General features: G+C 36.7%; 1 long non-coding RNA gene across 2 annotated transcripts in view; it reads right to left on the minus strand.

Moving 5' to 3' along the window:
• Positions 1 to 648: 648 nt before the first annotated feature.
• LOC125324043 overlaps positions 649 to 26,875 on the minus strand; it is a 142,921-nt gene continuing 116,694 nt past the window's right edge. For both annotated transcript variants that reach the window (XR_007202765.1, XR_007202763.1), the window contains 2 exons: positions 3,336 to 3,521; positions 649 to 1,551 (listed from right to left, as the gene is read on the minus strand). This is a non-coding gene — a long non-coding RNA (uncharacterized LOC125324043). The remainder of the gene's footprint in view (positions 1,552 to 3,335; positions 3,522 to 26,875) is intronic.

Genomic DNA, 26,875 nt, shown 5'->3' on the forward strand with positions numbered 1-26,875 from the left:
AAATGATATCCCGTTTCTCCCATTTCCAGTGAACTGGTGATTTTGTCATGGAAGATTATCAGGCATGACTTCTCCTTCCTAAACCCCTGCTGACTATTCCCAGCCATTATCTTGTCCTTCATGGTTTGGAAAGTTTTCATCATTATTAATTCCACCACCTTCCCAAGGATCAAAGTTAAATCTGAGAAGCCTGAAGCTCTCCAAATCCTTCTTCTTCAAGCTTGAAATAACACTTAGCTCTCCCAGTCCCTAGGAAGTTCCCCTGGTTATTCCCACTGAGTATTTGTATCTAACTCTGCTGCTGCTGTGATTCCTAAATAATTGACCTTGACCTTAAAAATATCTTGTATTTTAATTCTTTGGCTAAAACACCATGGAGATTAAAAAACACAAGAAGAAAGTTTCAATTACGTACTTAGCAAAATTAATTTTAAGAAACCAGCAGTGTAGAGGCCAAAAAAAAATGAAAGAACAAGTTTTTTAAGTAAGGTTCAAATTCACAGGGTATGAGAAAATTCATCCTGCATTAGAGAACTGTGGCTTGAAAATTTCTGAATCAAACCAGTTTGTAAACATCTGGGAAATAAGATAATAAATGAAAAGACTCAACTATTATGAATAGAGCACAACTTTTATTTTATGGTTTAACTTAGCTGGTGAATGACAGGAAATGAGTGGTTGTGGTATATCTTAACTCTTGAAGAGTTTATGACACCCCATCTTATGACATTATCACAAGTGAGCTAAAGAGGTAAGATCTAGCTTTAATCATCCATGAAAGCATGAAAACGAGAACTTTCTTGCAACAGCTCACAGTTTGATATGTAGCTGCTTCCGATATGTTCCCAATGTCCTTTTTCTGTCAGGTGATGTTGATAGAAGGAAACATCTTATGAGAACCCTCATGAAGGTGATTTTGTGCAGAGATCTGGATCAAAATGGCTCCAAAGAGACATACAGGGGCAATTTGATTCCTAGTCCTTTCAGCACAATTCTTGCTTTGGCTGTTTCTGCAGTTCCCCCTGCTGGCTGAAATCTCTGGCTCGATCCATAATATGGCAGCAGAGATTTAGGCAGAAGTATTTTCAGAGTAAGGTTTTTGTTCACCTCATCAGTGCAGTGGGATTCTAAGGTGACTCATACTGATACAGAAATTTTTTAAATAGGAATCTAAATTATTTCAATATTTAAAATTACCACTATTGACTTTTAAAAATTTTCATTACAGCATATCACTTTATCACTCAAATTGCTCATCCCTGATAAATATAATCTACACTCAGACTTTCAAAATAGCAGGATCTTTCCCCACTCTCACCTTCCTCAAAATTTCTTCCATTGTCCAATCAGCGCATGGATCAGTGTTCTAAGGCAACAACAGATCATGAGTCTTCTCCCTCTTGAACTCAGGTCAACAGACAAGCATCAGTGAGCTTGCCGTTGGGAAGTATTTGTTCAAAGCAGTTGATAGTAAGTGCATAGTTTGCTGAAGCTCTAGGAATTATCTCCAGGACATCTGGCTTCATGCCCAACCTCTCCATGTGAACTTCCCTGAAAACAAAACATCAGAATGTATAAAAATGTATTGACTTGTCTGCAGAAAAGATTTGCAGGCTGTTTGCTTTCTTGTAAAGTAAAAAATAACAAGGTTGATGTGAGCAAACAGACATAAAGAAGCTAAGACCTGTCAATAAAAAGACAAAACATTATTCAGCTGCAAGTCATTCCACTGGGGATTATCTCCAAAAGCAAAATTTGTTTTTGGCATCAGGTTTTATAAAGCTGCTTGAACTTTTCTTAAAAAAATGTGTGATTATTTACAAGACTTTATGAAGCAAAGGATCAGAGAGCATCTCTGATCAATTATTATTTCACTATTTGAAAAATCATCCTGTATTTGTGCATGGGGAAGGACGAAACTTCACACCTGTGATCCTTACATCACTAGGGATCTCAGACTTGAATTGCCCAAGTAACACTAATTTATATTTTCTTATAGTTCCTCTGTTGGGGAAACAAGTTTTACCTTACAAAGAGAGCCAAACAGTGTTTCTGCACCGGGATAATTCTGCTCTGTATTCAGTGCTCCCTCTGCCAAAGATTTTAATCATAAACTATAATTAATATTGCTTAAAAGTAAACCAGTGAAGAAAACCAGTGAAACTACAGTTCTTAGATTGCCTTTACAAAATTTAATTGGATTTCCCCAAGATAATAACTAACAACTTGAAGTGGACCAAGCTATAGCTTTAATTATGTACCTTACTAATTAGTTGCAATTTATATTTCATATGGTAGCCACCTTTCTTTACCTTATGGAATTAGAAAGATCAAAATTATTTAAGTATCAAAATTTTTAAAAACTGGAAAGAAACCAGATACTTCCTGACATGGGTTTGAGTACATGTATATGAGTAAATGCAAAAATACTGCTGGATTCCAGGAATTATCAGGATAGTACAAACTTGATAAAACATCTAACCTTCTCTGTACAAATCAGCAACAAAAACCTATGAAACCCAAAATAAACATCTGAATGATGGAGCTATAGTTCTCACTTAGAGAACTCACTTCTCTTTAGTTTTCAAATTTAGTTCCTAAGAAAAAATCATTTGCCTTAAGATCTCCAGGCTACTGTATAGCTGCTGAGCTTACCATGAGGAAGTGCTACTTAGAAAACAGTGCAGGGAATCTTTTCTTTCTATCTCAAGTTCCAACTTGTTAACTTATTTATCTGTCCCAAAAGGTGTCAAAAGACAATAATGCAGTGTGAAAGCTTCTAGGAGGTGCTGCATGACCTCCATAGCTGCATCTGCCCCTTGTCACATCTTATCTGCAACATCCTGACAGCATTCAGCATCATACCTCTCCTGTGAAAAACTAAAGCTAGGAACAGCTGTAGAACTAGCAGATGCCAAGGTATTAGTACTTTTCATGATAAATAACCAAACCAACAACAAACAAAATGGTCTGATAGACAAGAAAATAACTTGAAACTTTTCTTCCATTTGCACTGAGTATTTTGTGTTTCAAGAGATGCCAGTTCTCTGGTGTGTTTATCTTCAATTTTCAGTCACTACCCTGTTTTCTGGTTTTGATTTTATCAAAAACAAAAAAAAACCAAAAAAACCTGTAGTTAAGGACTTTTAAAGCTTTTGCAATCTTTAAATAAGCTATTGACTAGAAGGCAGAGATCTCATGAGGAAGTAATATCTATTTAACTTCTTGTCTTACTGGCAATAAAGCATGATGAGATAAACAAAAAAAAAAAAAAAGGAATACACATTACCTTAACAATAAACCACTATTTAAGAGCAGATGTATTTTAAACATACCATAGCCCTCATTATGGAATTATAGAATCATAGAAAGTTTTGCTTGGAAGGAACCCTGAAGATCATCTAGTTCCAGCCCCGCTCCATGAGTAGGGCTTCCACCCACTCGTAACTATTAGATCAGGTTGCTCAGGGCACCATCCAGCTTTGCCTTGAACAGTTCCAGGAGTGGGGTATCCACAACCTCTGTGGGAAAATGAAAGGCAAGTAACAATTTTTGTCTTCAAATATTATAAATAGACTATCTGCTGTTATAATTAGTGAATTAACAAGATCATGATTCTCCACAGAATTCGGTCACTATATATAAAGAACTTGGTTGCTCCATTAAGGTCATCTAACTTACAAATGAAATGAAGCACACATAATAGTATATTCACTAACTGTGTGTTATAGTTTGTTGTCAACACATTTATAAAATATATTAATAAACTGTTAGATTATTTTGCATGTTAATAAAAAACTAATTGAGAGTTATCTGTGATTGAATGTAATTAGTATTATCAAGAAACTATTCACATCATTAAGAATGCTATTGTTCTACTATAAATTCAAGATTTCTATTTCATTACAAGTAGAAACCCAAGAAGATATTTTATTCAAAGTAATTACATATATATTAATGCATATCTTCTCCTTGTAAGGACAATTTAAATTCAAGAGACCCCAAATTCAAATTAAGTGAAAAAAAAATATTACCATTTTCACGCAATTTATAGGCACTCTGCACTGCCCAAGAAGTATTCAAATGAGATCTTACAGCTGTACAACAATTTCCAGGAAAACCCTTCACACTCCAGGACACTCCACACTTGTTCCCTTAGTGATTAATTTAACGTCCAGAAGAATGTGACTGTTATTTATGCTTTTAGCTAGCCTGTAACTGTTGCTATTATAAAGTTTAATTTTTGGACTAATAATACCTAAAGGGCAGAAATAGATGTGAGCCCCATCGTAGTCTGAGACATCACAAACAGATAGTTCCTTCTGTTTAAGTCATACAAAAATGAGCTCTTTATTCATAAGAAGATCTTAGAACACAAGTGTGAGCAAGACTTTTTCTGACTGGAAATATGGAAAGGAACCAGTCAGCCATGAAGTTGCATGGAGAGAATTATAAAAATAAAGCTGGCTAAGAAAGAGAGAGTCTGGAAACCAGAGAGGTGACGGGAAAGCAACAATAATAAAAACAACTATCAGTGAGCTTCAAAACAGGGCCAGGGTATGGGAGACATAACCAGGATTGGGAGTAGTGGAAGAAAGTAACACAGTGGAAAGCGAATGGGGCTGAGGAGGGATCAGAGTCAAAAAGAGGAGTAACTGTGATAGTGCAAACAAGATGAACACTGAATAAAAGGGCTTGTAGACAATGATTTTAGAAAGGACTGACCAGCCAGGGAGCAGGACTAGACTGAGATTTATCATCAGGACAGAAACTGGAAAGGAAATGGCAGAACAGCTTTGCAAGAATAGGAGGTGAGGGGTGTTAGGGGATCTCTCTAGGGCAAGGGAGAGAAGCGCAGATGACAAGTTCTTCCTGCCTCTTTTTTAAAAAAGAGGGTCTTCTACAAGGAACCAGACACAATTTTCCCCAAGGTTGTGTGTTTAAAAGATACAGATCTTCCTACTTTATCATCTGTGCAATACCAACACTAGCTGGTACCAGGATTCCCAACGCTCAACTGCAGGAGAAATGACAGGTTTCAAAATTTTCTTACCCAAACAGTATCCTTTCTGGAAGTGAGAGGGAGGAGGTACGAACATGTCTTTGTGCCATCACCGTCTCTTAAGTGTGAGGCACACTTGTGTGACCTGCTTGTAACAGGTCCTTTGTTTTTCCTTCCTACTCTAGGTAATCTCCACTCCCAAGATTTTGATGACAGAACAGAGAAGAGAGTTTCCAACTCTTACAAACTGTTGTCAAACTCACTTCCCTATCATTCTCCTCTTCCTCACTCCTTTACTTCCCTCTCTTTAGTGGACTGTTTTCTGTTTGCTCTCTCCTCTGCTATTCCTTCCCTGTTTCCCCTTGGAAAGATACTTTTATGCCAATAGAAAAGCATTTATATGAGTACATATTATCACCCTTTTTTCAGGAATATTTACATGAATAAAATCCATTTTATCAGCAGATTTTGCATCTGTAGAAGAAAAAATGTTGGACTATCAATACTCTTCTTCCTCTCCTCTTCTTCTCTTTCCTTGTTTTTAATCTCTTCCCTGTGTCTCTCCTTTCAAATACCAATCAAAATACACAAAACCCCCTGTATTTGGGAGTTTTGTTCTACATGGCAGAGGACAGATTAAATTGTTTACTTGTACGAAAATCAGGCTGCCCATCACTAATTCAGGATGAATGAGGGGCAGGACCTATCCAATGGACCTTTGTGAAGAGAACAGACTTGTATGCCAATTACAACCTGGGTTGTGCCTGTTATTGCACTCTTTCCCAGCTTACAGAGATCATACTAACTGGCTGATCTTCCACATTTTTTCAAGTTTTATTTTCCACTTGAAATGTCCCTAACCTAATGCTAATTGTTGCATCCAGATGCAAGACTGACAAAACTGACTGAGTGGCCATTAGGAGGATTTGGGAATAACAGGCTATAAGTAAAACCCAAAAAAAAATGAAGCTTATGAAAAAAATCTCTGCAAAATTTAAGTTTCATCAACCTCATATTTTTAATACTAAAGCAGGATTCATGGTCATGTTACACAGAGTTTTGCCATGCCCTAAACTCTTCCTGGAATTAAGACTGGAATTGTATCCAATAAAAGCAATTATTTATGTACTGATTACATGAAAATACATTAATTAGAACAACTCTGTTAATATTGCAGAGTAAAATACTCCAGGAGATACTAAAACTGAGGACCAGGTTTAACTAACAGTTTTATTTTGAGGTTTTTTGAGGCTTTATACCAGAACTTTTCACATGATCTTAATCTGGATACCTTGATCCGGATTTTATAGAATAGTATAAGTATAGGGTTAGGGTTAGGGTTAAACTTCATGCCACAATTTTAACTCATAGTTTTCTAAGAAAAAAAAGAAAAAAAGAAAAAAAACTACCAGAATGTTTACTTCTCTCAGAATGGTCAGTCCTGCATGTGGCTTCTGACAATTTCTTTCACCAAAAATCTGTCCTGCCAAACTGAAGGCCCTCTTGGGCACTCTGTGCTTACACAAACTAATATACAAAGGTCTGATTCTCAGGAATTTCTAGTCATGACCTTAATTAATATAACTAACCATAGTAGTTCCATGAAACCCAAAAGAATTAGTTTATCTCTCTCTCTAAGAAATGGTAGTTTTCTCCTCTCTCTGTAATGGATGTATGTCACCTTTGTTTTTAGGTGCAAGCTATGAAGTTGTATTCATTTAGATTTTAAAGTATAAATAGATACTAGAATTTGCAAAAAAAAGGGAAGCCCTGGCTCCTGGTCCTTTAAGAATTGCCAACCTTTGTAAAAGAATATTATCCATGAGAGAAAATCACTTCACTATTCTTTGTATTTTCTTGAAATAAATAGCTAGGAATTTTAATTGACTTGTGACATATCAAAATAAGTCAGGAGACTAAGTAATTCAGCCTGTAGCTGATTTAATTAAAGCACACAACTTACACAGTATAGCAAACAAAATACTATAAAGTATAAAATTTTTGATTTATGTATAAGCATTTGTCAAATCACAAAACTTCAGTGGGGGAACACAAAAGCATATCACACCATGGACTTTTTCCCATTCCAGTATTAGCTTACAGTGATCAGCAATTTTATTATTACAGCTAAAATATAAAATTTTGGAAAAAAATTCACACATTAAAGATGCTTTTAAATATTTCTTAAAGCCTGCAAAGGAATCACTTCCGTCCCTTCACCCTCCTTTGTGTTCATCTTTCTGGATGAAACCAAAAAGCAAATCTAAACAGAAAGCTTAAAACCACGAAGATTTAAAATAAGGGGAACCTTTGTGAAACCCAGTAATATAATCTTAAATACAAGAATCAGAACTACAGCCACTACAGGGCATAAAATATTCAGTAACATCACCTATGGTTATCACTAGAGTTCTGATCTGTTTTTTTCTTAATAACAGAAAAATAAAGATTGCCAGGAAGTCAGACACAAAAATTGGGCAGAGGTGTTTTGGGGCGTTTATCGTGCTTTTTTCATTAAGTACTATTTCCCTTAATCAATTAATTCTGTATAATAATGAAGAATACATATACAGAATACAGTATACTCAGGTCAGGCCATTCTCTGTTCAGTTTTTGCTATGGAGTCCATGAGAACTTGCACCTTCCATCAGGATTATCCATCTAGACGAAAATGTGAGAGTAAGGAAGCCTTTGTGGTGAGGTGCCTCACCAAATCCCTTTTGTGGCAGGCAGGTGTAAGTGAGACCATGCAGCTGCTTCCAGCTTAAAACAGATCCCCTCATTCTGCATGGAATTCCCCAGAAGCTTCCACATCCTTATCAGTGCTCACCCTCAGAGTCAAACCCTTCAGCCAGGGGATGACAGATTCTAAAAACAAAGAGATTATATTGTCATACAAATACTGACCCTGTGACAAGCTACGGAATGCTCTGGGATGCATTTTGAAGGGTGGAAGGGAACTGATCAGCAAAATTTTATTCTGGATTCTTGGAGGGGGAGGGGAGGGCTTGAGTTTTTTTGGCCTCCTCTGTTCTTTAACTTACTCTGGCCATCTTATGGTTGGCAAAAGCACATGCTCTACACTTTAACTGCACAGAGCTGCCCTTACTGGTGCCAGCTATTACTGTGTGCTCTGAGCAGTCCTTCTCTAGCTATCCTGACAGACAACACATAATCTTCAGCTAAGGTGTTATTCAATTTGTGCACTTGTGGGAGATTTTTGCCCTGCAGAGGGACAATAGGATGAAGAAAAGCTGTAGATATGGAACAGAAATTGCAATCATAAGATCACCCTAGGAGTGATAAAGTCATCTTTAAAAAGTAAGAACCAATTTTTGAAATATTGGTTTGAAGAAAGTCTCACTATACATTTTCTTTCTTTTTTAATTTCATGTTACAGTTAAACTGTCATCTCACCTGGGTTTTTCAGAGCTTAAACTGAAACAGAATGCTATCACTGGCTAACTTGACCATGACTACGTATTTTGTTCCTGCCTAATACATATTTGATCCTGTCAAATCTCCTAACCACACAAAGAATTTTAAATTGGTTATAAGATCATTTAGAATATCTTTCACAAAAATCATGTATTATTTGAGGTATTTACTACATATTATCTTAGATAGATATTATATGTGTATTTACATAAGATTCTTTTTTCATTTATAGTTTGTAATATTTCTTTTCATTTAGAAGGGGTGCTGCACATTAAATAAGACAAGAAAGGTTGAACTGCAGCAAAAAGGTCTGGTCCCTAATTTAGTAGTAAATGAAAGCTATTTCGTATCAATAATAGGCTTGTGTTGTGCCTCTGGAGAGCTTTCAGGTCATTAGAATTTTTACTTGTCACCAAGAAAAATGACAGATCAGAAATAGCTAAGTACAGCAGTCAAGACTAAAAGTGACTTCACAAATTACAAGGAAAAAATAATTCTATGTTTTTTTCAAATAACTCCTAAAATCTATTGCAGATATTTAAACCTCTACATATTCTGCAATGTCTTTTGGGTTTGAGGTTTTCTCTTTCCTCTGAGAAAATACATTTGAGTGTTTTATATGATAGAGAAGTTTTATAGTGAAAACAATAACTGACACTACCATAAGACTTTAATCTCAAAGTTCTCTATTTTTTAGTGGACTTGGATTCAAACCAGCAGGAAAAATATTTCAAAAATCGATATTTACACGACATAAACAAAAGTTGTTATACTGATCATTTAAATGTTTCCCAAATTTACCATCGTCTCTCTCTTTGCAAGATAGCTATTAAAAATAGCATTTCAATTACTTTTTTACTTGTGAATGAATTTTGCTGAGTTTATTTTACGATTTTATAATTATACAATGAAAAAGTAGTTGTGTTTCTTTTTATATATGTGTAATTCATATAACATCAAACTTTAATTTCAAGGATGTACAGATTATCTTTTTTAGAGTGAGAGGCAAGCACTGAGATATGGACAGTGGCAGAAGAGATGACATCTCTGTACAGACTCTTTCCAGGAAAATTTATGTTTACTGAGTCATACCATATAAATAATAATAAAGGCACATACAAACCAGAAATTAAACATTTTCATATCATTATTTGAAATCAATATAATACAGATATTCAGGGAAACATACTTAACTGCTGGTGAAGATGCAAAAGACATAACAGAAATTTAGTTTCTTATACTCTGGCTTCTGTGTTTTAAGCAAAGAAGAAATTGAAGCTCTGTATTAAAAAGCCACAATATTTGTCATCAAATTTCAGTTATCCAAGTGTACTTCCTTCCCTTATATATCAGAAGTAGCAGTCTTAAAACTCTACTAATTTCTTTCCCCAACTGGTGACTTCATGTATGAAGAGCCCAGTTTGGAAAATTGAAAGGAATCCAAGGACAGCAGTTTATTTTACCATATTGTAGCTTAAACTTCTGCATAAATGTGTGCCAGTTGACAGTATGAAAAAATTACATTATCTATTATCCACTCTAATGGCAAGCCATCTCCTGTTGAATGAGTAATTTCTCGTAAGTAGTCATAGTTTGTACACAGGTGCTTTGATCAAGGCAGAGATGGAGAATTACTGATTCCACACAGCAGCAGGAGACAGACCCTGCCCTTTTTGCTACTCATGTAGTACTTAGAGAATCGCTAAAAAGGCATCAAAAATTACACTTTCTTGTGATATGCAGTATTATCTGCTTCCTAGTTTTATGGTGTGTCAAGGTCTGGTGAAGTTACTTCAATCTATTTCTACTATGCACTGAAGAGAAAAAGAATTGTGAGCATAAGTACTAGAAGGCTGAAAATACAGATATGTCTGAATAAAGGATTGATGTCTAAAATGAAAGCTTCTGTTTATTGATCACAAGCTTCTTTCTGTGACTGTAATAGCTATAGCAGGAGAATATTGGAATGAACTCGGCAAACAATCAACCATTTGGACTAATGTTAATATTTAAGACTGTTAATGGGTGGATAGCTACCAAAACAATATTTCTATATTGAAACCAGGTTTTTTTAAAAGAACAGCATTGTTCAAATTTCATTAGATCACTAGTGAAAGCTGTCCCACTGACCTGAACAATATGCTTTATAAAACCTCTTATTCTGGAAATGTCCCACATAACTGAGATGGAGCCAGAGCTGGCCTACTCATCCCCTACAATTGCTAAAATCTTAAAAATAAAGCAAAACTGCAATACAACAATCCCTCTAACTCTACTGAAACTCATTACCATCTTTTTCTCTTCTAACAGACATCTAACCATGGCCTGCAAATTATGTGTTTCCAAAGAACATCTTTAAAGAATAAAAAAGTCTATAAAATTTCTACATAAACCTGACTTTTTCATTTTAAGCATTAATATGCTGTTTTAATCTCAAACGTATCAGCTAAAACATTAAAGAGAAGGCCATTGAAGAAATAATAATGAGGAAGAACCTGACACATGGGTGTCCTGGTGGTTAGTGCTAGAAGAAAAATACTGTGGGATGCATTACCATTTACATAAACTGTTGGAGTGAAAGCTTCTCTGGACTCAGGCCCAGAGGAAAGCCAAAGCACAGGGGTTGAATTAAAACCTTTGGATAAGCTGAGATACATGAAGTCACACCAAAGTGAAACAGAAATATAGATTTTTAATTTTTAGTAGAAATATATGCTAAGTGCCTTAAACATTAAAAAGCTGCAGCAGAGACCTTAAACACAGTTCTTACTGCAGCAGTGTTACCTTTTCACAGAATTCTTTACTTTAGACAAAATACAGATAGAACTATACTGTTCACATGAACAATAAGAGCTGATAGAAACTGTATTTGCAAATCTGTGTAATACCTATGTAGCACTTGTGTAAGACTTAACGACTGTTAGAATTAGACGAAGATAGGTTAAGAAAAGGAAAACTAGAATCGTGTGTTAATCTTATTGGTCAATTAACAAATATAATCTACACTTCTGTAAGAAAATATATATGGAGCATACAGAGCATATAGGAGAAGAAGAAGCTGGTTTTTGCCTGCTCTTGCTGTTGCTGCTTGGCTTTATCATGCAACCCCCTTTGAACTCTGCCTTCAAGAAAGCTATGAGACTATGAAATAAAGAATTTAGCAGAACAGCAGCCTCCTCTGCTCTTCTACCCTGGCCCGAGAAGGAAGGGTACCCCATCAAAAGCTCAACAATAAACCAATGTCTATATAGATTATGTTCATTTAAAATTGAAGATTCTTTTTTACATGCATTTTTAAAAGAATTAAAGTGATTCCATTTATTGTGCATTACAGGAAGAATGGTCAGGTGACTTAAAATGGATTTGAAGCAGCAGAAAAATTGAAACAAGCTTGGTATGACTCAACAGAAAATTGGTTTATATTTTAATATTCTGGGGGAAGTAATCAACAATTGCTTATTTGCAATATATTCTGCTCTCCTCAGAATCTCAATATATCATACATTTTGCTTAAAACGTCAGTGGAGTCAGACTAAGGTGAATTGATCAAGTAACAACTCAATATCCTTTAATGATTCCAGGTGGGAACTAACAGTCACTTCTGTCAGACTGGATGCACACCATAGGGGCAACCTTTCAGTACAGAAGAAAGAGGGAAGTGGAGAAAAGGGAGCGGAATTCAGCCAAAGTGTCCTCTCCATTAGAAGGTCCAATAAAAGGATATTTTGTATTGGCTACAGAAGCAGTATAAGAACTGGGAGAGTAGTAACTCATTCTGTAAGTCAACAAGATTCTTCTATGCTTGCAAGCCAGCAACCAATTCACCTTTAAAGACATTCAATATGCATTTAATGCTTTATAAATAAGCAGAGTAATAATAGTAATGTACAAGGAAAAGGGTACTACAGATTGTACTGAATATCCTGGTTCTCACTGCTTGACACATATCCCTGACTTTACATCCTATTCAATGATACGTAAAAGGTAATTACTTCAGTCTGGAGCATTTGTAAGTGCTGATCATGCTCCCTATTCTCCACATTTAACCTACTTCACTTCAAGCTAGGCACACTCCTTCAGCTGTATTTATGTACTAGATGCAGGGGGGGTTATAGTGAAAAATGGTTGTATTGTGTGAGAGTGAACAGTCCGGCAATAAACAAAAAATTTCAGGCTATATTCACAACACTGTGGGTTTGATGCTTCAGTTCTCAGTTGGTAGTAACCATTTTATCCAACCATCTCCTTTCATAAGCAAGTGGCTAGTTCAAGTTACTTCTCCAGTGAGTGACTTGAACTTTAACATATTAACAAAAGATAAATTACAGATTACTCAAGCTAACAAAAAAAGAAGTATAGCTACCATCACAACCTATAAACATAGCATCAATGTAGTTCTGAGAAGTACTAAATTTTTTGTACTTTAAAATGTTATTAATTTTTTTGTAAAACTTTGGATTCTATTAATTTCTTGCCCACATAATAGATTACTTAGTAGACCTGAATGATTAGCAAATTCATCCAAATTAAAACATGTTGGTTCAAGTTTTATCATGAATGCATATACACAGACAACATTAAACATAGTGACTTAAGCTGTTCTAATCCAGACATAAAATATATAAAAAAGGTGTCTGCTGAAGAGGCATCAATGTGTGTCATCTCTGATGGCAAAATAGTAATTAAGCCACTTAACTCATCAATAGGCCTGACAAGGGATTAGTATAGAACAGGGTCACTGTAGACATGACATGAAATTTTCTGTAATTTTTCTGGTTTAGAAATTCACAGCTGTTTTCTACAAAAGGGGTAAATACTTGCAAAGCTTATTTAGAATCCTTCAACATTCTAGTGTTTCCCATAAGCCTTCTCTGACATTTGACCTACGTCTCACAGGTCAGGACATTTTATCTGAGTTAGGAATAATTACAACTGACAGCAGCTCATAGCTTTTTTTTCCCTACTCTTAGTTGTAGAGAAAGAAGAACAGAGACAACAGATTAGAGGATTGTTCAGCTATCCAATTTGCGACCTATTAGAGTCTTGAACAATCTTTTATTCTTGCTGGATGGGCTCATTTGTAAGTTTATCTCATGGAAACTTTGGTCACAAGGAAACTCATGTGACAAGAAACTTGATAAACAATTCTTGAAGAATTACTGTCAGAAATCACTTCCATGGAATCTGATGCATTATCAGAGCATTCAGTATCAAGGAATAATGCTGGTACTTTTGCAAGTAGGCATTTTCTAAAGTACTACTAAAAAAAAGACATTGAACTCTTTTGAAGACATTCATTATACCTGTTTTCTTCACAAAGGGTTCGTCTCATCTTCAGAGGGGCCCTGTCACTGTTAATTTAAAATTTATAGTAGATACAAGCCGATTCATTGTCCAGTTACCTCTTATAGCCAGAGTTTAGCATTAGGATTAAGTATGGCCCACATCAAAATAAATTCCTAAGGCCTAGGCATTAAATTAGAAAAATGGGCTGTAACAAAAGTTCACAGTAGTTCTTTAATCCAGAATAGGTCTCCTCCTTTCTGTAAGATTATTTTTTAGTTATTTCTTATTTAGATACTTATATTTGTCCTTAGAAATAGCAGTTAGCATCTTAGTAGTTCAGCATCTTCTAATCCTTGATGGTTTCTTCTAACAGAATTCCTTCATCATTAGATGAAGACATTTAAACAGCATGAGCCACCTCTCAACAGCTATCCTGCATAATTCCCAAATATTTCATTTTCTTGAAGAGGAAACTTTCCCCAGTCTATTGTAGAAGATTGTATTTAAACTATACAAATGTGTAATGGCATGAGGGTCTCTCCAGCACCATCCTCCAGCCTCTCACAGAACTGGTGCAGTAGCTGTGGGGTAGTCACCTCACTCTCTCTCTTCCAACCTCAGTTTTAGTAACGCTTAAGTATCCCACTCAGCCCAGAGAGAAGGCAGGTTCAAAAACTTCCTGCAAACAGAGAAGCCCTGCTGTCTGGCAAGAAGAGGGTCATACTGTAGGAAAACCATCTAAAAGACTGAACATTTATTATTACAGGTATTATCATTCAAGAGTCTGTGTCTCTGTTACTTAGATAAGAAAAGCTGTGCTTTGTCCCACTAACACCATTACCAGCCTCAGTCGTCAGGGTACACTGGCAACAATAAGTGTTGAGAAAAGGACAGGAAGTTACAACAAACTTAATTATGAGTGTGCCTTCAGCCTGAAGCCTGGATTTCCACTGCTGTGGAAATATTACATGTACCTGTGTCTTCCATCTCATTGCACCCATTCCATGTGTGTGCAGGTTTTATGTGGCTTTTCATGCTCTGGCATTCAGTCGCAGTCCAGGACAAAGTAGATAAGTGTGGGATGGCATGAGTTTGGTTTTGTCAACACAATCACTGATCACTGAAGAAAAGACAGTTTTGAGCTTGTGTGAAAGAGGTAGCTGGTTTTGAATCCCCTTGTCAAGTTAAAAATGTGGACTTACTGCCTTAGTTGAGAAAGTGGGAAAGGTAGGTTTTGTTTTGTTTTCAGATAGTACTCTTTTTTCTCTAGATAAAACCCAGGTTAACTGTGTAGCTGCTTTAAAGCTTCCATTTAAGCGTTAAAATTATTCATTCCAACCACAAATAATGAATAAAATGACCACCTTTATTAGAGACAACAGGGTTTTTAGCTGAAAATCTCACTTTGGGAAGCCACACAATTACTGACAAATGACATAGGGCAACTAGAATAAGAATATTGCATAATGTTTTTCTTAGAAGGAGAAAATTATTTAGCTGTGGTGTGAATCAAGCAGAAGCAGATCAAATTGTATGATGCAGTAGAAATAACATTTTCAATTACTGTTCCACTATTATTCTGTAAAATCTCATCTTTCATGGGTACACTCTTTGTGTCTAAATTGTATAGAATAAAATACATAGTAGCATGGCAAGACAGGTCTAAAGAAAGAAGAAGTAATTTCAGTTTGACATTAAGATAGTTTCTTATCATTGTAACAATGCTAACACCATTAAAAATGTTCTCAACACTGATCACAGAACTATTTTTTTAATATCAGAACAATATTTTAACTGTACGTGCAGTTTTATATTGCTTAATACATTTACTATGTCATTTCACCATAGCCCTCACTAAATTTGATTAACAAGATATGTGACCAGTTATTAAAAGGGGAAGTGTTTGCTAAATGGCAGCAAAATAACTGTGACTGAAGAGCTGATGAAGGAGCACAAGGAAAGAAACATCTCACAAAAGCAGAACAATTTGTAAGTCTGTAGTGCATGTTCTATTTATTGAATTTTACTCATTCATCCTATTAAGTGAATGTAAAGAACACCATACTCACTTTCCGTGTATTCTATTGGGGGGAAGGTTTAATATCACTGCTAGCACAGTAGGATACAAATACCTTAGTAATTTTAGAAGAAACCCTGTTTCTTTCTGTCCCTCACCAGGTGAGAAATTACTTGGCTTTTTTTATCTACTGTATGACTGAAGATTTTCTTTGTAGTATTGAAGTTATTGAAGTTTTTGCTGCTCTGATGAAGTGTAGAAAGGAATTCAATGCTGGAATTCAGCACAATCTACATATTCTGGGTAGCACTCACTGAGGCTGGTAACTCCCTTCTCCAGGGAATGATAGGTGTTGATGATGATCACACTCAAGACAGGTGTGCTAGCTTAGGTAGCTGAAGTTGTTTCCATGGAGACCTTTGGAAATCACAGTTAAAGCTTTAAACACGGGCATATTGCGTGCAGAGCAAAACCAAGAGAGCCATCTGAGCTGGGCAGTAGGGACAGCTAAGAATACTAGGGCAAGTTCTTAGACTGCTCTCCTAGCACACTTAGGCAGAAAGAAGCTGACTCCTCAGAGGATTCACAGCTGTGCATCCTCCTTTACAAGCTGACAGCAAGGATATTTCAGGCATTTGCTACAGCAGTGCTATCCTCTCCCCTTCCCAGAGGCCAGCATACAGAGCAATTACAGCACATGTGCAAGACACAGGTCCCCAATTTCCCCCCAGCCAGAACACAGATTTAAAGCAGGAGTCACCCCTCCATAAGTACATTAATACCTTGGGTTATTTTCGGGTTCTTGTGAATCTGCTTTTTCTTACCGAAACTGAGGTCTCCCAGAGGACTGTCTGCAACACCAAGCTTGATTTACTTTTCCTTCTTCAAACCCACAAAAGTCCAGGAGAACTTTGGAATTCTGAATCCAATTCCCTGCTATTCAGTCAACAAACTTTTCAGTAACTTGCCAATTTCTACCTTAACAGTGCTTAAAATTTTACTTCCTCCTACTAGGAGGCAGAATTTGTTGCTCTAAGGAGCTAGAAACCTTCAGATTTCCAGTCTGTGTTTATTCCTGTCTGCTATTTACACTTGGTTGTTCATGTGTCAATGTAGTGTTTCATTCTCTGCCCAGCATATTTATACTTGTCCACCCTATGCCTTCTTAATCCCTGTTCTGTTAGGTCACAAAATGCTGTCTTTCAGGTGAGCACAAGTAGGGTTAAAACAAATGGAAATTCTTCCTCTTCCTCCTTTATTAAAAGCAAAGTAGTAATTCCCTTCCTTTTTCCTGTTCCCACAGCTCCCCCTCCCGTTTCTATTTATTTAGGTCATTGGGAAAAGGCAATAGCACCTGAAACAAACTCCCTTTCCCTGCCACAGTACGGGAGCCAGTATGAAATGCAATCTGTTAGTATGCGGTGAGTTTAGTTATGCTAAAATTCAATTAGGCTCATAAGCAGTTGAGGAGCAAAGACACCAGGACAAACCCAACCGTTTTTTCATCTATGAAACCATCAGGCTAAATTGTTTTCCCACATATGTAAATATTACTCTGGCTGAGAGTTTGCATTTGTACAAGAGCAGATTCACCCTCTGACCCAGCTATGTAGGCTCTCACACCTCTTGCAATTACCTCACATTAGTTCAAAAGAGAACTGACCTATACGTGGGTGAAGGTCTCTGCCAGCTGATGTATTCCCCCAGGAAGAATGTCATGTCATGTCATCTCATCCATCTTATGTCACACTGGTGTGAGACACAGGCACAGGGATGCTTTTATCATAAAATCTGGTGAGCACTGTGTTCTTCAAATTTAGGCTTTACTGTAAAGCCTAAAAATTCCAAGAAGTTGCAAGATGTGTTGATAATTTCAATGTTTAATGCCACAATTTTAAAAGCCATGTATGTTTGCAAGTAAAAGTAGCAAGAACTAGAAGGAAAAAACAAATTTGAAAAATCTCAAGCTAATAGATATTTTAAATGTTATGCTTTTAAATGCTGCAAAAGTACAGGTTTTAAGTGATTGCTGTAAAAACATACATTTATAACATTTGCCCCCAATCCTTACTAGTGGATTTTTGTACCTGTAAGTAAATACAGGTCACTTCATAGCCTGTGAGTTTTGTGCTTTTTACATGCAGCTGTTTGTCACTGTTTTCCATGTCATAGGTGTTCTAGAAATAATTTCTATTCCTACATATAAGGCGCTGTAAGAATGCAATTGCATTTCCCATCTACAGCTCTTCTGCAAACCAGAATCTAAGTATCTATGAACTTGAAAGTTCAAACCTAATTTATTAATGGATAAATTATTATAGAACCCTGATGTGCTACAGACAAAAAAAATGGGGAGAGAACAACACTGTGTGTGATAAATATGATGGATCAGCTGCATTAGTGGACAAGGAAAGGGCTACAGATGTCATTTACTTGGACTTCTATAAGGCCTTTGACAGGTCCCCACAATATCCTTCTCTCTCAACTGGAGAGAGCTGGATTTGATGGGTGGACTCTTTGGTGGATAAGAAATTGATTGGACACCAAGAGGATAGTTGTCAATGGCTCAGTGTCCTGACAGACATCAGTGACAAGAGGTGTCCATCAGGAATCTGTATTGGAACTGGTGCTTAATATCTTCATTAAAAACATTAACGAAGGGATCAGGTGTGTCCTCAGCAATTCTGCATGACACCAAGCTGAGTGGTGTGATTGACACTCCTGAAGGACAGGATGCCATCCAGAGGGACCTGGACAAGCTCAAGAAGTGGTCCATGGGAATCTCATGAGGTTTAAGACCAAGAATAAGGTGTTGCACCTGGGTTGGGGAAACCCCTGGTATCAATCCAAGGCTGGGGGATGAACAGAATGAAAGCAGCCCTGCTGAGAAGGATTTGGGGGTGTTGGCGGATGAGAAGCTGGACATTACCTGGCCATGTGCCCTTGCAGCCCAGAAAGCCAAATGTGTCCTGGGCTGAACTAAAAGTAGTGTGGGCCAGCAGGGCGAGGGAGAGGATTCTGTACCTATGCTCTGCCCTGGTGAGACCCCACCTGGATGTATCCAGGTTTGGGGTCCCCAGAAAGAATGGGGATAACACACCAGGAATGGGATTCTTCTAATCTAGAAGCAGAGAGCCTACTAAGAAATTATTCTGTTCTGGTTTCCTAGGTCCTGCATACAGTCAAGATGGAGAGGCAAGAACATCCATCAAACCATTCAACTCAGATGTCTAATTGCCTTAGACAGACAGGATCTGTGTCCACTGCCTGCAAGAGACAACTGCCCTAGGGATGGTGCACAGGTGACTGGTATCAGGACATGAATCCTATGCTATAGCAGAAGTTTCCTCAAGGCATTGTATGTGCAGTGTAACTAACTCCTATTGAAATCAGTGGACAACCACAAAGACTAAACATATATTTAGCTAAAATAAAGCAGAAGTTATAAAATTGTAACAGCAAATATTGGGAAAGGTTGCTTCAATAAAATCTTTGCTTTACTTGGAAATGCATCTAATGTATCCTATTAGGGAATAACCAATCACAGAAATGTAAAAAACCCTAGATGCATGGTGCAAAAATGTAGACTTCAGAATTTTTTTCTTTTTCCATTTAAACCACTTAACACACATGTATCATAAACAAAAGGCACTTACACATTGCCAATCTTCCAGATGTTCTTGGCTTCCTTTGTGGGCTACTGTTTGCTAAAAAAGACTTCTTGTTCAAGAAAAGCCTTTGGCATACTTAGTTGACAAAAATTCACTGTCCGAAGGGTATCGCCCCTGATGTGTCTGATGGATACTAAGTACAAATGAATAAATTAATTTCTTTCATAAATAAATAGAGCTTGCAAGTAGCAATCACAGATCTAAATGTTAAAGTATGGAAAGATTTTTGTGGTTACAGGGCAATGCTTCTAGGGCATTAAACTCCATCAAAGTTTACTACTAATATTTTACTTCTCAGGTTAAGTAGAATTCATGAAGATGAAGTAATACTAATAGCTTGTTCTCTCAAAAAAGAAGTTTTTGCAAAGAGAAAGAAAAGGAATGTAAAACAGATAGAAAAGACCTTTTGATAATCATCTGTCACTAACTACACATCCAATCTCTAAAAAATAGTAGGTTAATGACGGTAACCCATATAACAAAGATTTCCTCCTACACGTTTGTACACTCTAAGACACCTTTTGACTCCAGTTTCCACCTCAGCATCAGAATATCATATTGCAGATGCCCAGGGAACAGTTGTGAAGCAAGGGAGGAAGCAGTTCTCAGCCTGGTAAAAGCCATTTAACTTGATGTCATTTCAAGAAAAATTTGGATAGCCAAAAGGAAAGATTTGTTCCAAAGAGCCAAGAAAGCTGACAGTCCCATCAGAGGAGCAGCATATAAATGCCAGCAGCATTTCTATGATCTCAGATTATTTGCACTGCCAAAGTAAGAAGCTGCTGATTTAAAACTGTCTCTGCTGATTTAAAACTGTCCTATCCAACATAGGAAGGATTCAGCAGCATCAACAGCACCAGAGCATTTAGTGGTTCCAAATGTACCACAAGCACACAAAATGCCCATCAATCCAGCCTGAAGGAGTGGGAATTAGGCATTATATAATCAACAAGATATTAAAAAAATTATGGGTAAAGTGGGGAAATATTGAGAAGTATTTGTAATTTACCTCTTATAGAGTGCCCAAGTGGGAACAAGCAACTGAAAATCATGAGAGAGAAATCACTGGCAACTTTTCTGACAGTGACATTTGTACAGTTCAGCAACCTCATACTCTCAGAAAAATGGACATAGGATTGACAAGTGACTGGCAGAAATACCCCTGGAATAATTGTGGAAGAGTAGCATAACAGGCATCAAGGAAGGATTTATTGCAGAGTGCTACTTAAAAAAATAGGAAGGCTCCAGTACTGAAAAACTTCATCCCAAATCTGCAGCAAGGTCTGTAATTCTAAGCAGTTTCCAAAATGGGCAACACTTACAGATCCTAGACTCGGAGATTTTAAGACCTCTTAAAATCAGTCTTAATGGACTGTTCTCATCATCTTCTCTGCTTGCCTGCACAGCACAAGCTGTAACATTCCACCTAATGACAACTTGTAGAATTCAAACATATGTAACTATTATAACTTCTTTCACACTTGACTTGACGTGCGGTAGGTGTTTGTAAAGCAATGTGCAATGAGATGAACAGAAAGTGAAGATACAGTCACTAGCAGAGGCTATAGTAGCCACAGTGCCAAGATTTCCACCAAACATGGGGAGTTTAGCTGCTGAATTCTTATACGGGATTTTAATGCATATTATACAAACAAAGAAAAAAGGCACAATGTTCAACTCCTCACAATCATGTGACTGAGTCTTTATATAAAATATAGCGACTAATTTGAAACTCTCTAAAAGAAATGCGACACCTTTTTGTGTTCCAGAGGGATTTTTATCTCTTACTTATATACAATATTACACATAGATATGGATCTTCTAACTGTATTCTCTTACAGATGAACTATTTTCATGAAGAAATATAAAAATTACTATACCAGTAGTAGTAGTAGGAGTAGTACTCTGCACCATCTAGGATTTTATCTGTGAACATAAGAGACATCAGAATCTACCAAGTGAAGGAGCATAAAAATTAATTTTCCATAATGATGAAAAGATAAAATGAATAGACTTGGCCTAAAATCAACTGCCTGCCTTTATGCCATGTAACTATTTTATTACTTGAGAATAACATCTTTCACATGCAAAACTCCACTTTGAGTCACTATACATCACATAGTATTAGTCTTCACATCATTCACCCAGGAAATACAGCACGTACAGCAGAAGTGGTATTCTGTCCCCATACCCTCTTCAATGAAAAAAAATATTAGGGGTTTCCGTGCCACAGGTGGTTTTTCTCCCCTTTTATTTTTCATTGTCTCTAACTACTAGAAATGAAACAATGGATTTTCACACGTTAACGCATCTGAATAGATGTTTAAGATCTAAAAGCACAGATGGTATTGGAGGTGAGCCAACTTTGAGGCTTATTTTGTAGCTTGAAGCTTTTTTTCAGCTGATCTGCATTCGGAAGGCACCATTGGGCCCAAGAAGCAAAAGACCCAGAGTATTCATGGGCATAGGCAGAGATTCTTGTCTCTGTGTAGGCTGACTTAAGATCTATGCTGTAGCTTTGCCAGATTTCCAGCATGTGGTTGGTATGCAATGACACACCTGCTCTGACTGAACGGGAGGGAGGGAGATGCAGAAAATGGCTACTATTTCGAAATCATGCTTTTCTGCAGCAGAATCAGAAACTGCCTGGAACAAGAGATATGAGTTTTAGAGGAAGAATATCTAAGTTAGTGAAGGTAAAAATTAACATTGAAAACGTTTTTACTGTTTGACTTTTATTGAACTTGTGAAATGTGAAACATTTAATTAGAGGAAATTATTTTTCTTTCAGAAATACTCTCCTTTTATTCTATTTAATTTAATTTTCTGACACTTTTACACTGACAATCCCTTAGCCAGCATCTTCAGCACATAGCTGCTATGAGTTCAGCTTTTCCTCAGAGGACATGTAGCACAACCATTAAAAAGATATGGAAAAGTACTAGAAAATCTCCATTTCTGCTTTGTAACTGCCATGAATTCTCTGAGAAATTGAATCTATATAAAATAGTCTTTCTGTGCTCACCTTATTCTTCTGTAAATTTTCTGCAATTTTCATTTCATTTTTAGTGCCTGGAGGGTCAAATAAGATTCTTCCATGCACAGGACAGAAATGCAGAAATAGACAACCTCTGTTCTAAAACTATCATAATATTAACTGATAGAGTACTAAAAATTGTGGGGGAAAATGAAAAAAAAAAAAATCCCAGGGTGCAGGAGCTTATGCAATTTATTCAAGTTAACATAAAAACCTAGCAAATTAATCTAGATGGATCACTTGAAGGCCAGCTGTGTGCCTGTGTCTTATCCACTAATGAATTATAAAACAATATAATTCACTTATAGGGATATTGTGATATTAATGAATCTGTCTTTTAAAAAGCGACAAAAGGAGGCATAGAAATGTTGTAAAGTATGTTAAATTCAACTTTAGTCAAAGACTTGGGATATAAATCTCTGTGTCACAGAATCCCAAAAATTCCACAGAAGGGAAGTTGATGTTTCAATGCCATTGTCTATACAGGAGAAACATGATGGTCCAAATGTTTCCATAGGCAGAACAGCCTTGCTAGTGAAAAAAGGACTCCGAAAAAGTGTGCCCAAGTGGCCAAGACAGCCAACGGCTTTCTGGCCTGTATCAGGAATAGTGTGGCCAGCAGGAGCAGAGAAGCAATTCTTCCCCTGTTCATGGCACTGGTGAGGTCGCACCTTGAATCCTGTGTCGAGTTCTGGGCCTCCCAATTTAGGAAGGATGTTGAACTGCTAGTGCATGTCCAGAAAAGGTAACAAGGCTGGTGAAGGGTCTGGAATACAGGTCCTGTGAGGAGCAACTGAGAGATCTAGGGTTGTTTAGCCTGGAGAAAAAGGAAGGTCAGGGGTGACCTTATCACTCTCTAAAACTACCTAAAGGAGGTTGTAGCCACGTTGGGGTTGACCTCTTCTCCCAGACAGCCAGTGACAGGACAAGAGGACACAGTCTTAAGCTGTACCAGGGGACACTTAGGGTGGACATTAGGAAGAAGTTCTTCACAGAAAGGGTGACTGAGCATTGGAATGGGCTGCTCAGGGAGGTGGTGGAGGTGCTCTCCCTGGAGGTGTTTAAGACTGGATGTTGCACTTAGTGCTATGGTCTAGTTAACAAGGTAGGTCATAGGTTGGATTTGATGATCTCAAAGGTCTTTTCCAAGCTAGTTGATTCTAATACTCTGTGATCAATTTGAGGATTTTGTACTCCCCTTCCAAGCAGATAATGTCCAACATAGTTATATGGTGCCCTAATTCCAGATTTCTGAAGGTCCTACATCATCTAATTTCATCATTTTTAAGCACTAAATTATGAACAAATAAATATACCTCATTGCATAAAGAGAACTGCATTCCTTATTAGTGTGCTAAATACTGAAGCAAATAGAAATTTATGTGGGCCTAGAAACCAAGCTTCATCTCTGATTTTTGTTTCAAAGTAATCCAGTTTGCACACCTAAACGCACAGGATATTTGTGGGGGGAAAAAAAGCAAGGGGTTACAGATTTTGCTCACCATTCAGACATCTCCAATTTTATAAAGTATTATTACAAAGCTACTAAAAACCCTACTATAATTCATCTCATGGATCTAATTACTTATTTCTCCCCATTGAGTCCAAAATTTTCAGTCTTTCTCTGTCATCATGTCTTATCATTTTCGCTTTGATCTAAGAAATAGCTGACTAATATCTCTTTGCAGTTCATCAACTCTCTACTGATTCTTAAATGTTAATTAAATGCATTTTCAGCCTCACCAGAATTTTTCAGCTTCCCTATCAATATAATTTTTTTTCCAGTCTATAGTAATTTAATTTTGGAAGAAATTTTCACATATAATGTTTTTATACAAAAAGCAATTCATTGCATTTCAGTGATATTTAAGAAATACACTACAAATCATCTGTATCTAGCTTACATTTGCTTAAATAACCATATGTCAAATCATTCATTTTTATCTCAACTTCATAAATTTGGAATAATAAAGCAGTTGGAATATATGTTCTTGTATCAACTATACACCAAATAACTTGTTAATCAAATGTACAAAGACAAGGGAATTCAAAGGATGCATTTATTATGTCACTGCAGATCAGTTAATAATGCAGATGTCTAATTATGTAATTAGATTTAGCATTCAGATGCCACACATGATTAACTTAATTACAAAATGAATTTAAAAATCAATCCTGCAAAAGGTAAACTTTTACTATGGGGCTGCTCAATAAATTTTTCAAATATTGCAGACAAAGTTATGAAGTATTTAAGATACCACTAAATGTAAATTAATAGTGAAATAATTTGTATGCGTGTTTCTTCTTAACAGAAACATACTCATACATCAAATTTATAGTCCATTACTTTGTCTAGTAGATAGCAGTAATAATGAAGATAATGCAGAATTCTAATTATATGTGGAATAATATATTAAAAAACCAAACAATTTTGTACTAAATGTAGCCTTCTCTAAAGAAAAGCAAAAATCCCAGTTGGTCAAGAAAACGCTCCACATTTTTGTGATAATGACCTAGAGACTGTGCATAGTGATGCTGATTAAAACATGAAAGAGTTGTTTTAAGTCATGTAATTCAGTCATAACTGAAATCATGATTTGTCTAAACTTCAATAATCATTGAGAAAGCAAAAAGATAAGTTGACAGATTTCCCAGCAGTATTTCAAAATTACCAGGGAAATCTTCAAGCTCTGATCATAGTTTGAACCCAACTCATTACAACAACAGATTGGTGAAATCAAGCATCCACATTTTATTAACAGATAGTGAAAAAAAAGCTTCAAAACTCTTGAGTAAAAATATGCTTCACTGAGAGCAGAATCAAGCGACTCTCTACACACATGATGTAGCAAATCCAAAACCTATTAGAAGTTGCAGAGAAAATTCACCCCGATCTCAGTGTGCTTTGGATCATGTACTATCAGGCTCCCTCAACGACTATAAAACAGTTACTTTAAAATTGTTAGCTTAAAGTAAAAGCACTAGAGCGAATGGTACATTGCTCCAGTATGGGCTCCAGAATGGCACATGGCTCCAGCATGGGCTGTGCAGGACCATGACCTTGGATGAGGCAGTCTGAAATGGTTCCACAAATGTAGCTACTAAAACCACAACTGTTTCCTAGACACATATTTGACTAGTAAAAGAAGAACTACTTTCTTTCTGTCCTTGATCCCAGAATGGGGAATCCAGCGAAATATCACCAGGGACAGGCTCTGTAAAGGATTCTTCATTCTTCTGTTTCCCTGCTTGCTTAAGATAGGCCTCTAAGAAGTTCTCATCATTCATATGGTACATAGCTTAAGGTTGAAAGATGTAGAAACTACCTCTTTTAATTAACGAAAAAAATCATTGAAATTTTAAGGCCTGATCAAATGAAAGTTAAAGATTCCCCATAATTGTGCTGATTTGAAAGGGAATACCTGAACTGCAAGAAGGTTAAGGCAGGTGGATGGCGTATTTATGATGCCACATGAATTGTCCCACATGAATAATACAACGTCTACTCCAAGAAAATTTCACAGTAACAGAAATTGTATTTTTGCTGGAAACGGGACTAATGCTAACACTAAATCTGGCCAACTACAGCCTTGTGTTTGGGGCTACATGCCCTTAAGTTCTCTGGCAGAGGAGTTCAGCAGTGTGCACCTGCAAATCAGAAAGCCAACTTCATTTTGGGCTTCATCAAAAAAACTGAGGTCAGCAGATGAAGGGAGGTGATTTCTTCCTCTACTCTGCCCTCATTAGATGCCACCTGAAGTACTACATCCAGGTCTAAGGGCCCCAAGATAAGAAGGACATGGACCTATCAGAGCAAGTCCAGAGGAGGCCACAGAAGGAAGACAATTCACTTTGCTAAACAGCACAGTGGGGAGAGGGCTCATATGCTTATTCCCATCTCTTGTCGTTGCTGTTAACCACTGCAATCTGGAGTGTAGAGGAAATAGTATTGCAGTTCAGAGTTGTTTACACTCACTTCTGCATGACCCATAGATGGGGATATTTTTTTTCACTGCAAGGGTGTAAAAATCATACGCTCTATGCAAATTCGCAGCAAATTTCAGTCCATTTCAGTACTCCAGTACAAACAGTCTGTTTAATAATAATGTGTTTGTGTTCCAATTGTGGATGCTTCTTTGTTAAATGACATTGTCTTCATTCTTTATGTACTTTACATACCTATTTTTTTCAAATTGCTTGTTTTCTTGTATCTTAAGAAAAAAGAAAAAAAGGAATCTAAATAAACAAAGGGTATCCAAATAGGTAATTGTTGCTGACTGAAAATCCCTCAGCACTACAATTTCCTCCAAAAGCATCAGCTCATGAAGCTTTAATTAAATTTTACTTTTTGGAAGAACCCACTGACTTGACAAAATTTTCAAAGAAAAACTTTGAAATAAAATATTACTGGCATTCCTTTTTGA

The sequence above is a fragment of the Corvus hawaiiensis genome, chromosome 3, assembly GCF_020740725.1.
Source record: "Corvus hawaiiensis isolate bCorHaw1 chromosome 3, bCorHaw1.pri.cur, whole genome shotgun sequence".
In the NCBI taxonomy this organism is placed as follows: domain Eukaryota; kingdom Metazoa; phylum Chordata; class Aves; order Passeriformes; family Corvidae; genus Corvus; species Corvus hawaiiensis.